The 16,090-nt window shown below is 26.3% G+C and overlaps 1 protein-coding gene across 2 annotated transcripts in view; it reads left to right on the top strand.

Annotated features, from left to right (window-relative positions):
• The first annotated feature begins 6,749 nt into the window (after positions 1 to 6,749).
• The window catches only part of Tk (tachykinin), a 57,469-nt gene continuing 48,128 nt past the window's right edge, over positions 6,750 to 16,090 (top strand). Inside the window, exon 1 of one of the 2 annotated variants that reach the window (XM_083102001.1) lies at positions 6,750 to 6,941. The gene's annotated coding sequence lies outside the window, so the exon portion shown is untranslated. The remainder of the gene's footprint in view (positions 6,942 to 16,090) is intronic. The other variant, XM_083102007.1, reaches the window with a different exon arrangement.

Here is a 16,090-nt window from a genome sequence, read left to right as displayed (position 1 = left end):
AACTGACCTATCCTTCAGGATTCTCACACTCGTATTCTTTACCCTTTCCATCTGTTTACGAGCTGATCGAACAATCCTGCTAAAACGATCTTGGTCTGATGATGTCATTCTTTGTGTCCAATGGCCGCGATACCTTAGAAAAAGGCAGGTCTAAGCAGCGATTTTTTCCTCAATAAATGTGAGTACCAAGAAACAAAGAGACGATTTTCGAACGATATATGAAGACGAACGTAATAAAATGATATTGGATGTTCCAAATAAGTAAGCATATAAATGTTTTGGAGAATCAGAGAAAGCAAAAGTACTAAAGAAAACAACGTAATCTTTCTGAAATGAAAAAGTTGATAGTAAAAACAAAAGCAGAAAACTAAAAACAGAAACGGAAATAGAAGCCAGAGACTGAAATATAAGTAGCTTTTCTTTTCTCTTTTCTTTCTCGGAAACAAAAGAATTATTTATAATTTTACAAATTTAAGAAAATTAAAAATTAACGTAATATGATCTTGTAATAAACGTAAAGGAAATTTTTCAAATCAAAGATCTTGAACTTTACCTTTTACTTCTTATTTGTATGAGAAATAAGTAATTAAATGTTTGTAATAAAATATTATTTTTAGTTTTGTATTTCTTAATCAAGATATCTCTTAATCAAATAAAGAAATGAATAAAGAATCAAATAAAGATATGAATGTATATATATATATACACGTATATGATACACACACACACACATACACACACACACACACACACACACAAAATGTGGCGAGAAAAATCTAACAATATCTAAGGAGAAATTATGCAGCAAAATATAAATAATATATATTTGAACAAATGTAAACAATTTTTCTAGTCCTTTTGTTTATTATTATGTACTAAATATTTCTTAAAAATCTTTTTTCATTGTCATAAAAAATTAAAATTTTAATATATAACTATTCAGTTTATTTTATTTCAAGCGCAAAACAGTACTTATTTCGGTCGACATTTTTCTCATAGCTTACAAATAGCTCATTTAGATATTAAATAGTCTGGAAAAGATGAGACAAATATGGGTATATAATAGTTGCAATACATTTTTTTTCATCACAGATGCTAAAACAAAAATAAAATCGTGTTTTCTTCTTCCTATGTTTTTACATTCTCTTTTGAGTTACGGAAGCGAATAAATGGACTGGATATAATTTTTACTTGTAATTTCTACTTGTAATTTTTGTAATGTATAGTATACAATTGTTAGGATGTATTATAATTCACTTTTATCTAACATCAAACTAAATTTTGAGATTTATTTTTATATAATATAATTTTATATATATTAATTTATCTGTTTTTAATGGAATGCTTTATAGTTTCCAAATTAAATAGTCAATACAATAATTTGAATCGTTTATCGGATACGAATTTAAACGTGTTCGTTTGTTGAGCGACGCCACTTTAATTCGATTGCTTTGCTTCCGGTATGACAATAACAGGATATCGAGTATTAAATCGGAACTCGTCAATCGGCGGAAGGAAATAAATAAGGATCTTCGGTAGAATGCAGCTTTTTGGCATCGTTAAACCCGATCAATCAATGTAATTTCCCAGCTGAATCTTTTACCAGAATAAGAGCGGTCGATCGATTTTGTGGCAAATTTCTTCTTTCTATTCTTCAATGAATGGAATATTCTCGCTTTTCACGTTAAGTCAAAACGATACAGATATCTTCGACGGTTCTTTTATATCCTCGATGTTCGATTACAACTTGCAAAGGAAATTGGATAGTATAAAGTGGATATTGAAGTGCATCGTATAGCAATTAATCGCACGATAAAATAGTCGTATTAAGAGTAATTTTTAGAGAAACGAATACAATTTTATTGATATTTTATTGATATTATTAACAATGAAATTACTTCTATTCTATTTTCCTCACTTTGATGATAAAAAAATAATCGCAAATGTTAAACTCGCGAAATATCTATATTCTCTCACGCCTATATTCTCTCTAACGATTCATTAAACAATCACATTTATTATATACACAAACGAAGATATATTAATATTTTATTAAAAAAAAACTACTTCTTCCTGGCAGATAAGTTAACGTAATTCTAAATTATATTATTAATTATTATATATTAATAATTGTATTATTAATTATTTATATACATTAATTATTTATATATATTATAATATCATGATTGTCAAACTATTTGACTATTTTTTGACTATTTTTCCAATATTTAAAAATTAATATACTATACAATTGTTTATTGGAAATAAATTAGTAAAAGATATTTTCTAATATGTCAACGTTATATCAATTTTAGCGGGAAATGTGGTAAAATGCCTATGAGAAAAGCGGTCAGGGCGCGGTATTTTTAGTTTCAATATCAATTGAATTTATGATATAAATCAAGTGAACGCTCGTATAGTTTGACAAGTAACTCGCTCGCTCGTATGATAGGCGAAACAAAAGGACGGAGTCCTTTCCGTTCCGGCAATACGTGAAAAAGTTATAATGTTATCTGAACAATAAATATAAATGCTCAAGTAAATTAAAACAAATATAGCAGAAAAAAGTTTATTTTATTTCAGCTCAAATAGTATCGAGGAAAATTTTTTAATAAAACAATTTTTTAAAACCTTGGATTATCATCCACGGAATCTATTTCGTGTTAGCTTGCATTTTTTGCACATTATGCACATAAAACAAAACTTCTATAAAGTTATTATACATATGGATGAATATATATTATATAAAATATATTCTTACTCATGCACAATAAGAATAAAAAAGGTCAACTTTGAATGAGTCGGACTTTATGGTTGAGAGATTTGATGCAAATGTTAGAAGATGCTCTGTGTACAGACTGTATGTGTATCACTCGATTTACGCGAAGAACGTCGGAAACAATCACTTGGGAATACTTTCTTCTCAAGACGTTAGTAACGGTTCGCGACCATAGCAGATCGACTGTGAAACTGAAACCATTTTATTTTCTTGCAAATGCCGTAGTCGCTCTTCTCAAATCCCATAAGAAAAAACCACCATCGCACTTTCTTCAGTTGGAAGATTCTAACTTTGAAATAGCGATAAGTTGTTCCATGGATTGTTATATTCCATCGTGACACATAAGCTGCACTTTGCATATTTTTTAAATAAAAGCAATTTACACAAAAAAGAATATTTTCACAAAGAGTTCTATGTGTATAATAAAATCTTGTTTCTTGATTAATTGCAAATTAATTTTACTTTAATCATATGATTCGAGATAAGCTTGTCAAAAAGCTGGATAAAAGAAAGTAACAAATGGAGAATTTTTTTCATAAAAATAATTTTTTTTAATAAAAAAATCGTCGTTTTAAATTTGTCAAAGAATCAGTCTCTTTGTCTCTCTGTTTCTCTCCCTTTAAATATATATTTTCTTTGATATGAGATATTTCGTTAGCTTGACAAGCGACAGTTGTAGCAAACTGATTTTCTTCACGCGCGAGATATAGAACACGAATGATGAAGATAATAACTATCGACTACGCACTATGGACCAACTCGTGAATATCTACGACGAAGCGATTTGAGTGTATATGTGCATTTACATACATACACAACACACACATATACTATATATCTGTTTTTCTCAAAGGTCAGTATGGTAGCACATCTTCTATCTCCCTTGTCTTTTATATAATACGTCAGTTTATAAAAATACTCTACAGAAACACGTTAAGGTGACTTTTTCTTTGTTCGAGGAACTCACGCGATTAAAGGTGCAAATTGTGAGAGATCGATCGGGAACATCGCCTTCGTTCGAGGTATAATAATAAGTGGCGAGACTCTAATGGAATAGTGAAACTGTAACTAACTATTTATTCATGTTTAGAAAAGTATGATTTTACAATGATAAACTTTTCTTTCGTGTAATGGTATTGCACAATAATATTTAATATACAACACTATATATATGATATTTATTTTTAAGAACATGAACACTCTTTTTATTGCTTATGATTATTTTTCTGTCATTTATAATATTTAAAAGATGTTGTACACAATAATATTCATTGTACAACACTGATATTCATTGTTAAAAAATGAACGCTTTTTTTTAATAGTCCTTTCTGTTACTGATGAATGTATTTTTCTTTCATTTGAAATGTGTATTTTTACAGAGAAGCAAGAAAAAATGAGGTAGAAAATTTTACAATTATATGGTATTATTGTTCTCATACGTTAATGTGTTTCGAATTAATTCAGTGGTAATTCTTTCTTTCACTCTTCTACTTTATTATTGATTGCATGATGTATAAGTTGTATAAAGTTTTAATAAATTTATTAATTTTTATAATATTTACAATAGATATGTGTGTCATAACTTTATATATATGTTTTGCTTATTTTTCACGTTTTATAACAAGATACAATGTCTATTGCTTAATGCAAGAATCTCGTTGATCGATGATATCGAACATATGACACGTTCGATGAATGACAAGTGTGTCACATATTTGATAGTATCAATTAATGAGATTCTCGTGTTAAGCAACAGCTATTATATCTCGTTGTGTTATCGTTCATAAATTTTTTCCTCGTTCGAAAAATGCTATCTAAAAATCGATACACCAGCGCATTTGATAGCATTTATTTTTAAGCATTTTTGAAGCAAGGCAGGTATTACTCATGTTGTTAGTTTCATATTGATAATAAAAGAAAAAAATGATTAAACCAATTTAAAAAACGTACATTTTTTTTATATAAAATAGTATATGTATAACATTTAATGTGTGTGTATGTACAATGTTGTTGCACTTTCAAACGTTTTAAAACAATAAAATTTATACTTGCTCTGGTTTATTTTACGGCACGCGTATCCTCCGTATAAAGATTACCATCTTCCGAGATAACAAATACGAAGCGATTAGCGCACTTTAGGATTCTAATTCAGTTATCACATTTATCCTCTGGTGAAACTTGCTGTTTCACCAAACGTGTCTAAATTTTCGATTCAGAATAATATAAAATATATATAGTTATCACGTATCGTTTAATATTTTAGATTATTATATGTATAATGTTTAAAGATATATTTATAATTATCAGAAAAAAGTTGTACGCGTATGTATCTTCAAGAATGGTTTGTCCACTTTAATGGGAAGCTTAGTTGTTAACTCATGCAACAAAAAATGTCTGGCAGTTCGAAAGGCGAGTTAATGATATACTTTAAGTATTTTAAACGATCTGAATATGAGATATCTTTAGATAAATAATTCTAATAACAGTAAAATATTTAAATGATATTATAGAAATAATTACATGTTGGTTGGAAAAGAGATATTATAATATTTCGCGCTTTTGGAATGATATTATATTAATTAAAAATTACGACTTTTTCCAATAGCTTTTATAAGAATAATTATCGGTTCACTACAAAAAATGCGTTCCTTTATAACAGTCTTTTTAGTAGAATATATAACATCCGCGGCATATCCTATTCCATCATTTTGCTCCACCATGATCATTCTTCCGTGTACATAATTTTACACGTGTTTTAATAATAACATTAATTTTTTTGATCGATATATTCGAAAACGTGTTTTTGAAAAAAATATATTTCGTTCCACTTTATTGCAATCGATTTTATATGAATTAATCTACAAAGGTATTAATTTTTATGGTTCAACTTGATAAAATATTCTTTTATAATATGCATATAAAAATGTTCATTCATATTGGACTTGCAATGATATGTAAAGACAAATACATTTATATGTGTAGAAGAATATTTTCTCGTGTCACATCCTGTCACTCTCATACAATATAAATCAATATTAAAATATAGAGAGAAATATATAATCCTACTTCTAAAAATACATAAGTTTTATGCACGTCTTATATATCATATTTGTTACATTTTTATCATATCTGTAAATAGCATTATACATGGAAAAAAACGGAAAAACGAAAATCATATTCAAATACTTATAAACCCTCCGCTATAAATTCATAAAATGTTGAAAACTTGTTTTTGACATTTCTGTTTTTGAGAGAACAGAATTTTCTTGTTGCAAAGTATTTTTCTATTTAAAAAACAAATATAAGTTGAAAAATTTCATTATAAATTATTACTATTTTTCGTTCTATATTCGGAAGGTTTGTGGAAAGAAACTATCATTTATATTAAAATTAAAAAAATCCTTCGAGCAGAAAAAGTTGTATCTTTATGAACATATTAATCATCATTTGCTTTAATTCCATACCGACTGTCATTCATTACGCGATACAAAAGCAGAGCTTACCTTTATCTCATGCTTATTTAATCAGAAAAAGAGCAAATTCTTTTTTCTTAATTTATTCCTTTTTCTAAGACAAGTTAGATGGTGATCACTATCGATCGAGACATTGAATTATGAGGTCAGATTTAATAACCGAAGTGAGTAAACTCGTCATATCGAATACGACACGTGTTATCCGTTTAATAATGACGATCGTTTTTATATAACGCTTTCATTCACTAGAGGGTACATCAACGACGTCACAGTTAAACAATTTTCACGTGGGCGAAGTCCATGTCGAGGAAGTGAGCAAAAAGAGGGTAGTTCGCGCGCGGGAAAGAAGAACAGACGATCGCTGTTCGAATCGCCGTTCATCCAGGTGTCCGAGATGCAGGCTCCCTTCATGAACCGATCGGTGGGGGCCGTTCCACCCCTGTTTAAGGGTGCAAGCTCAGTCCTCTGATTGGTCCATGTACCCCGTGACGTCACCGCACCGCGAGCATTACGTTAACTTGAAGCACGCGGAGCTTCGGATTCAGTCAGTTGACCGCTGTTCGCCATACCGAGCAGTTCTCACCTTGAAACCCGGAGGATTGCAACTCGAAACGGATCGTCGATTTCTCTCATCGAATTCATTGTTACGTCGCCACATCTTTTGACACTTTCAATCCTACTTTTGAAAGGTAAGTGATTCTAATTTTTAATAAACAAAAATTTCTCTTTCTCTCTCTCTCTCTCTCTTTTTTTAAGTGTTATAAATTTTCCTCTAAAATTGAAAAATAATCAATTAATTTCTAGCTTATATTAAATCTTACTTTTATATATATCTTTATTCTATTAAATATTCTTATTATTTTAACTTTGTCGACTTTTATAATCTTCACGTATTTTATCTCGTATTTATTGCTTAAAATACACATGAAAATTATGAAAATTGTATTTTCTGTTATTGCAAAAAACTTGAACAATATATTTATATCTATTATTTTTCTAAATTTATTTTATTTGATATCATATCCTTTACGCATCGTTTTTTATTTATTTTTGAAAAATAAAAAGAGACTGTTTAAATAATGAATTTTTGCGTTACAAATAAATAAAAATATATTATAAATAAATATAAATTTTATTGAATAATGTCCTTTTTGCATAATTAAATAACAAATGTGTATGGTCCCTCTCTCTCTCTCTCTCTCTCTCTGTCTCTTATTTAAATAAAACTAGAAAATCAAATTTTATGGAGATAAAAATCTTCATTACTAAGTGGATTGCAATAAAATGTATTTTTTTGTCTCTTTATGAATTAAAAATCGAGTGTTTGCGAATAATCGACACAATATTTTTATACAATATTATATTAATCTTCTCTTAGAATAATTAGATTTCATTCTACTTTCGAATTAAGAAGATTGAAAGTTTATATGTTATGTATACCTTGTAAATTTAGCCTTAAATTATGTTTATAAACTTCATAAAATATGTGTGTACAATTATTAAGATATTGTCTGATGATCTTATAACATTAATTAGGTTACGCAAGCTTTTTAAAATCCAAAAAAAATAAAAAAAGGGACATAAGAGATTAATAAAGAAATATAGAAATAATAAAGAAAAATAAAACAGATAACTTTTTATTAACAAAGAAAATTATTTCTAAAAACTAAACTAAACTAAACTAAATAAATTAAAATACTAAAACTATAATAATAAATTTCTAAAAACTAAAATAAATAAATATATTATAGTCTTTCAGTATGATAAGCCTTAATAATTTTTACATTTATTTAAGATATTTATACGAGAAATCTCCAAACATTCTTTAATTTATATTCTCTTTTGCACAAATTATCAATTTCCATATTTAAAAAATTTTATTATATTTTTTATATATATAAAAAAAAAGAAAGAAAGAAAAAATATGTGATTTTTATAGCGAAAATTAATATATTCGTGTATAACAGAAATTAATCAGAAATATTATATGAATTATGTCATTTTCGTGAAGTAATAAGGTGAACAACAAAGGGGATTTGATATTCATATATCAAATTACATATATATGTGTACAGAAATTGATTGTACGAATCTCTCTAATCTCTTTTTTAGCTTTATTTTGTGTAAATTTAACTCAACAGTCTAACAGTTTAACTTCCAGACAAAAGTAGACAGTCCAGTTTCGTGCTTTTCTTCGATTATATCATAGAAGCAACAGGCTCCCGTAATATGTCTTATATAGGACAAACACGTTCTGATAAAATTGATCAAGCATATATAGATTATATAGAGCATTATATAGATAAGATATGATAAATTTATAAATTAGTTGTAATTAATTAATACCTGATATTAAATATGCTAATAATTTCATTTTAGAAATACTGTAGCATTATATAGCGCGAAAATATAAAATAAAAAAAAATTAATAAATTTGACACTGCTTTTTATACTGCTTTATTTCGAGAGGCACACATAATAAAAGCTCAAAGAGAGTACAAGTACGATAAGTGTATATTTTCATTTAAAAGAAAATATCAGATTTCTCACAAATTTTAATTGTCAGTAATCCGACCACACATACATTTATGAAGTTGTACCAGAGTGAATCCCCTTCAAAAATACTTATCACTCATTGATTGGCTTTTAACAACATTTTAATTATAGAAATATTTTAATATAGTATTTAAATTGCAAATGCCACAAGATTGGTGATTTTTTATTAAATTTTTATGATAAAAAATTAAGATTAAATTCTTGAAAGAATTTATTAATAGAATTTTATTAATAGCATTTATCATATAAGATAGAAGAAAGATAAATTATATAAAATTACAAAAGAATCATTCATTTGAATATAGATTAGAATAATTGATTAAAAATAAAATACATATGCTGTAAAATATATTAAATAATTCTATTTAATATCTAGTTTTTATTCTTTGATTTTTGGCGTTAATTATACCATTTTTTATTTTTTATACTTTAATATTTTCCATTTTTTTTTAATATTTTATATTTTATTCAAAAATTATTTCATTAATAGAATTTTCAAATGTCGATAAAATAATGACAAAAATTTTTAATTAGTACTTATTCATATTTTCTATTATATCTCCAATATTTTGCAATGAAAAAAATTTAAAAAAAATAATTTTAAAAATTAATTTACAAATTTTTTAATGAAAACTTGCATATTTGTATAATTCATTTACCTCTTTTTCATTTTAATTATTTAATATCAAAAGTATTCTTTTATGTATTTCAGATTCAATTTTATTTTATGCAGTTATTGTAAAAGTTACTATATTGTAAAAGTTATTACTACGATACAGATTATATTCACAGTACTTCTCTGTAAAATTAAAAATAACGATTTTTTTAATCAATAAAAAAGCAAAAGGCAAAAGATACGACAAAGGATGTTGAATTATGTAAGATATTTTCAGATATATAGAGAGCGATTGGAATAAAATGCAATTATAAGAAACATTAATCAAAATACAACTTTGTTGGGAACAAGATAGAATATTGCAAGAAAGAAAGAGAGAAAGAAAGAAAATAAAATAATCTTAATTGTTAGTGTTTTACAACTGAGGTGTTCATCGATATCCATCCCCTGCGATCACTTTAAATGCGGTTAACCGTACTGATGAGATATACTTCGCGTCACCGAAATGCTAAGCTAACTTTGCCGCTCTATTCGTTTAGCGTGAGTCAAAGTCATTCACTATAATAAGCCGATGTGCACCAAAGGGAGCGAACATTGAATTTATCGGACTCTACGGAATGCGAATGTGGCATAAGCGCCAAAGTTTCTATCGAGCGTGCAAGCTATGTCCCAGGACAATTTACAAATTCCATTGCGCCTTGTCCACTGTCCATTCTCCGTTACTTCTCTCATATTTTTATCGTTTCAGAAAGCGTATGGGCAAACTCTCGCACTGATACACACATACATCAGCCGTGATATTTTCCCATGGTGAAAGTTTCCACTTGCTGGAATTTTTCGCCCGAAAGTTCATTCGCAACTCTTCGACAAAATGTTCGCTGTTTGAATTCTTAAGATTTTTCGACATTCGACATTTTATAAATAAAAAGATTATCTGCGAAAGAAAATATTTTTACAAGAGATTTTGTATTTAATTTACATATTGTATTATAATTCTTTAATAAAAAGATAAAAATAATATATTTTTTCTATTACGTTTTCTAAAAAAAATATCCGGAAGCTTTATTATATAAATGGTAATTATATTAAAGATTTTAATTATTAATTATATTAAAATCATTTTTTTACTGCAAATGTTATTAGTAATAATTGCAAATATTATGTGTATTTTGTATATTTCGTGAAATTTATTTCTAAAAATATTATAATGAAAAATTATAATATTAGTTGTATTGCATTAATATTCCTTATATAACATACTCTCTCTCTCTCTCTCTCTCTCTCTCTCTCTCTCTCCCCCCCCCCCTTCTCTCTCTCTCTCTCTTTCTATGCAGATACTTCTTTCTAATTATATATAGAATAATTAGTTTCACAGTTAAAATATTCAGATATGCGATATTGAAATGAGGTCCCTAACTAGAAAGTCATCTATATGAGTTCTATATGAGTTTAGATTGATACAGTGATCGTATATAATTAGTCGAGCTAGGGCACTTTCTCTAGTACAAGAAAGTAATTAGCAAGTTTTGTGCAATCCCTTACAATGGTTCCTCCAGGGAATTTAACTAAATTGAGAGACTAAATCGCTGCAAACATGTATTCTTGATTTATTTAAACATTTTATAATCTAACTAATTCTTATGCAGTATGCGTGTTGTGATATACTTTAGTCAAAAATTTTAATTACTCAATTGCGCAATCATGTAATAATGATTTACAAATATTTTAATAATAACAATCCAACATGATGATAAAAAATATTTCGATATTTACAGCAAATATTAATTTTACTCGTTAAATGCTTAAAATACTTATTTGTTAAAATATTTTCAAAATATTTTAAAATTTTTAAAATTTAACAAATATTAATTTAACATACATACATTTTTTAAATTTTTCAAAAAAACTTTTATAAAAATTTTATGTACCTTTAAATAAAATACTTTCTATTATATTATCATGATTATAAAAAAAATATATAATTTTGTTCTAGTTTTTGTCCCCTATTTTTTTGCTTTTCAACATATATTTTTCACTGGTTCATATTATGATTCTGTCTTGTAAATATATACCGTTTAAAACGTCTGAATTCAGTGTTATTGACAATTAATGCATTATAATTAATTTGATATTTATTACATAATATTGCCTAATAGTTAACCGTTTTAATTACTTGATCTGTTTAAAATTCATTAAAATGACGCCAAAATGTAATATACCGTAGTGCTAATTAAATATGCTAATATGCAAATTTCAATATATTTGTGAAGGACCAAATTATCACTATAAATACTATTTTCAATTTGATTATAATTGAATTGAGAGATTAAAGTCTGTAATCGATTAATATTTTTCAATTTTGTAACAGTATAAGATAATTATAAAAACTCTATAAAAATCATAATACTATATATATGAGAGTTACATTATATATGATTTTTAAGTCTTTAAAATTATTACTAATTATTATTAAAATTAAAATTATTATTAATACTAATACTAAACTTTAAAATTATTACTAATACCAATACGTATTATTCTTATCTCGTGATTGCATATAAATTATTGTCTCTTTTGTATTTGAATTATTTAATACGATAAATCCAAGTAGAATAAATTTGTGAAAAAATATCGTATGACATCTAAGTAATTTAATCAATGTATATTTTACTATCACTGTGTACATGATTTGGTAAAAAAAAATGACATTAGTCGTATTATATATATTTTTGTTCATTTCTATTGTCTCTTTGCTCGTAGTATTTGCATAGAAAATGGAAGGTACTGTGAGCTATAATTGGATGAGCTTTGAGAGCGACTTACCAAGAGATTACAGCTTGGGGAACGTTAGGAATAAGGAAAAGAATGCAAGGAAATAGCGAATTATAGACTCAATTTTCAAAAGTTCTCGTAAGAAGATTAGTAATTTTCATTAGGACACACGTGTCAAATCTAATTATGGTTAGTTAAATAGTTCAATAATGATGAGTACTCTAAATATTGTAAAATTAAAAAAAGAAACAATTTAGATTTTAAGAAAAAATTATTTTATGCTTGGGAGCAAATAAAAAGAATTTATATATATATATATATTTATACAAAATTTTTCTTTTTATCTATAAACTTTTTGTCTTTCTACCTTTTGAATAGATATAATCTCAATATATTGACATTTCGCTTATGCTTCTTTTTACAGATCTGAGTTTTTTATATACTAATATTTTATAACACATATGCATATATAATGTCTTGTTGTGCACAGATGAGACCAATAAATTTATGGGGATCATTTCAATTTAAAAGGGATTTCGATAAAAAAAAATTTATTCCCATTTGTCATGAAATAATAAATAATAACATTTATTTGTTGTAATAACAAATAAATTTTTTTGGCAATATGAGTAATATCTTTAGATTCTGTGTAAAAAAGCAAAATAGCGATTTTTCTCGTAAAATATAAAGTACATAATAATATATTAGATATAAATTAACTCGAGGAAATTACTTATGGAAATATGTCTAGACTTCGGACTGTTTAATTAGGGAAATATAATTCCTTTGGTTTTTAATCCTTTCTCTGTTTCTATTATTCTTTCTTAATTCGTATATACATAGCATGAATAAAAATTTTCTGCCGATTGAAGGATGTCCATGTCACTCTCACACATGATACACACATATTCATTTCTATTTGACAGCCTATTGAGTACCGAAATCGAGATATCTCAATATCTCACAATCAGATATTTTTACATTATACAAAGATACAAATTGATTCACATACTTTAACATATGTTCTTTTATTATAAAACTGTTTAGTTTTCATAAAAGTTAACTATTATATTATATTTAAATGAAATTTAATTAAACGATTTATATTGAAAAAGTTAAACACTTATTTTCTATCTCAATTGATATTTTTCTTTATTATAGAGATAAATAACTCTGGCATGATAGCTCCATACGAGATTGTAAAAGTTGGGAAACGCGTTCTCTAATTTTTCTTTTCTTTTTCTATTTTTTTTTTCTTTTGTTCTGCGGTGTAGAATTAATGTGTCTTGCATGTATATCGGCGAAAGTACGCAAAACGTGTAGGTGTAGTTATACTTGTTCAAGATTACTTTTCTTATCTCTGTTGGTAGAACATTCTGATTACTTTTCATCATATATCACACTTATACAGTCTGACGATATGTCTCAAATGACAATAATATCAAATTATAACTCAAAAATTGTTTATTTCCTTCTCGCATACAAGCATTATGTATCATTAATCAATTTTATTTTATTATATTATAGAAACAGATCAATCTGTTTAATTATAAATTACGCTAGATTCGATAATCATTTAGACTGTAATACTTGCAAGATGAAATTTGTAGATGAACAAAAAATTTTTAAGTACAAACTATCTTTTTTATTATTTACGTTAATCTAATTTTAATAACATATTAAAATATATTATATATTGAAGTTATTTTATTAGTTAGTTCAAGCTAAAAGATGGTAAAGTAGCGGTAACATCTTTAGTATTTATCATGAACTTTGCATGTTACATTATTCAGTCTTTAATGAAAGTTTCGTTGATATAATTTGCAACTTAAAACTTATTAACCAGCAATATATGTGTATGTGTATATATGTGTAAATTTTCATATGTTAATTACAAGTAAATTTTCATACACTTCCATCATATAAACTCTTTTATGTCCCCAATCTTCGTAATGCTGTAAATTGGTCATTTAATTGTAATTTTAACATTATTTTTTGTTATATTTTATTTATGTGAACGAAAAATTTTATTTATGTAAACGAAAAATTGTATTTTAAAGCATCATTATATAAAAAAAATATTTTATTAAATTTAACTTAATTTTAACATTTTGTGACTGTTTTATTTATAAGGAACCGTTAATATTTTATCGAGAAGAATAATTTATCTTCAATTTTTCACTGTGGCATTTTTTAATAGTAACAAATATTTAATAGTAATTTTTTATAGTAACAAATTATACAATTTCAACGAATTCCATTTTATATTCTAATATGGAATGGACATCTCATAATTTAAATTGATAAGATCAGAGTGCTGTTTATTTAAAAAATATCATTTAAACTCTATGTAAACTGATATGCGATATTCTGGCAACGAAAAATATTCGTTGCAGGATCTGTGAAAATAATAATATCCGTTCTCTGTGCCGCAGATTAGCATTAATTTCCACAAACCCTTTAATCCGACTTTTGTATAGAGCTTGAGTTTAATTGTAAAATGAAAGCTTGAGTAAAATTGAAAAATGTTTTTATTGGATTGCATCAGGCAAACAAATTTGCAAATTGCTATTTCCACGCGCGCACGGAATTATTTATATATTTAACCGCAAAAAGCACAAAATATTAATAAATGACAGAGTAAAATTCACTTATATTGATTGGAATGTATAGCAATCCACTTATTTACGTGGAACTTAAATGCGATATATTATCAAATAGTTGACTATTTATTTTCAGATTTTAGTCCATTTTTGTCAAAATATTTATACTAAATCTCAGCCTCTGCAGTTTTACGCTATAAAGTACGAAGTTATTGAGTTATACGGCGACAGTAAATGCCTTGTCGATTCTTCTACTGATACAATATATCTTCTTGCTCCTAAAAACTTCCACGGGATGCTCTCTTTATGCCAGATTTTATCGATAGCTTTATACATCATTCTTTGTATGTTCAAAAATATTTCTTTTACTTCTAAACTAATATGTAATTAATTTTCCTTTAGCGAAAATTTGATGAATCGCCTTCCACACTTATATCTGTTTCAATCATTTCAATGTTATATATTTTTAAAATAAAATGCTAAATTAAAATTCAATTGAAGTAAATTGTGTGATAAAAAATTCTTAAAAAAATGCTTTATTCTTTTTCAAGCCTTAGTAAATTGCAACCTATTATAAAAGTATATTAAAGTAACTGTTAGAATCGTGTTGTTTCTTACGCAAGAAGTAATTAATACAATGTAATTTGTAGTTATATTATGCAAATTAAATGTAGATAATTGTGTATGTATATGTAGACGAATCCCTAAGATAATTAATTTTAAAAAGTACAAAAAATGCTAATCGCGTCCTCTCCCTAAAGAAAGATAATTAATTAAAATGTTTTTATTGTGTGTTCGCTACAATACTCATAAACTTGATGAGAATCCTGAAACATCAATGATAATTAAGATATTTAATTTAGAATTAATCGTTCGACTCTTTGCGAAATTTAATTTTGCAATTACACAAAATTACGTGTCAAGCAATAATTAATCTATGTATGAATGTCGCGTAGCCGGTACGTCTGACATATACGTGCTTGTACATATTATTTACCGTAATATTCGCATTCAATAATCTCAATTATTTCATATAAACGCAAAATTAGTAAACATGTGAAACATTTGCCGCAGCGAAATTATATTATTTTGTACAAATCCTATATAATTAATTAATTAACCTGTTTAACAATTAATTCGCATGATAATCTCTTTCTTATATACGATAATAATTAGTATAAATGCACAGAGCATTTTTCTTCAAACTCTTTGTAGAAATTTACAATATAATAATGTAAAATAGATATAAATGAATCAGTATAAATAATTTTCGTTTATATAAAAAATTAAT

Source organism: Camponotus vicinus, unplaced genomic scaffold (assembly GCF_025532165.1).
Source record: "Camponotus vicinus isolate PSW18456_S1 unplaced genomic scaffold, iyCamVici1.0 SCAF_1, whole genome shotgun sequence".
In the NCBI taxonomy this organism is placed as follows: domain Eukaryota; kingdom Metazoa; phylum Arthropoda; class Insecta; order Hymenoptera; family Formicidae; genus Camponotus; species Camponotus vicinus.
The sequence above is the reverse complement of the archived record's forward strand: the minus strand, read 5'-3'. Positions and strand labels throughout refer to the sequence as shown.